Source organism: Arachis ipaensis, chromosome B01, assembly GCF_000816755.2.
Source record: "Arachis ipaensis cultivar K30076 chromosome B01, Araip1.1, whole genome shotgun sequence".
NCBI classification, from domain to species: domain Eukaryota; kingdom Viridiplantae; phylum Streptophyta; class Magnoliopsida; order Fabales; family Fabaceae; genus Arachis; species Arachis ipaensis.
Genome location: NC_029785.2, coordinates 127,159,568 through 127,160,277, shown reverse-complemented (window position 1 = coordinate 127,160,277; position 710 = coordinate 127,159,568). Strand labels below are relative to the sequence as shown.

The 710-nt window shown below is 46.1% G+C and overlaps 1 protein-coding gene and 1 long non-coding RNA gene across 2 annotated transcripts in view; both read left to right on the top strand.

Annotated features, from left to right (window-relative positions):
- The window catches only part of LOC107619864 (phosphoribosylaminoimidazole-succinocarboxamide synthase, chloroplastic-like), a 55,629-nt gene that overhangs the window by 49,282 nt on the left and 5,637 nt on the right, over nt 1–710 (top strand). The gene's annotated exons all lie outside the window — the stretch shown is intronic.
- Nucleotides 8–710, top strand: part of LOC107612768 — a 3,700-nt gene continuing 2,997 nt past the window's right edge. Inside the window, exon 1 of the long non-coding RNA XR_002348388.1 lies at nt 8–457. This is a non-coding gene — a long non-coding RNA (uncharacterized LOC107612768). The remainder of the gene's footprint in view (nt 458–710) is intronic.

Below are 710 nucleotides of genomic sequence, written 5' to 3'. Positions count from 1 at the left end.
ATCTCTTTTTTTTTTTTTTTTTTTCTTTTCTTGCCGAAAACGCTGTCGTTTTGTTTCTTTAAAAAAAGAGAGAAAAAGCCCTAACGCTGCCTAAACGGCTACCCCAATCCCCAGTACCCCTCCCCTGACCCCTGGACCTGGAGGCTGGAGCTCTGGAAGCCTCTCTTCCTCACCTCATCACACCAACAATCTCGAGTCTCAACTTCTCGAGTCTCTTCCTCCCCTCATCACACCAACACTCTCTTCCTCGCAGTCTCTCTCAGTCTCGAAGGTTCTCTTCCTCTGCTTCGTCTCGCCGGCTTCACAGTGTGTCCGAGTACGTCGGGTTCGTGGCTCCGCGTCTCTCGTCATCGTCGTCGCGTCTCCTGCGTCGCTGCTGCGGTGCTACCTCTCCGTCGCGTCTCCTCCGTCGCTGCTGCTGTGCTGTCTCTCCGTCGCCGGAATCTGCCTCATCCAGGTTGGTCTCCAAACTGTGAAATATGTTCTCTGTTTTTTTTAGTTATTTAGTTGGATTTTAATTTGATGAAGGGAGTGAATAACTGATAGGTTAATGGCAGATTGTTGATTATGTATATATTGTTGAGTTATACTTGTTATATTGTTGAACTAGTTAATGACAGATTGTTGATTTTTTTTTTCTGATTCGTAGTGGGTATAGTTGTTTTTGTTGATGTAACATTGCTGTGCCAGAATCTGTCTCATCCAGATTG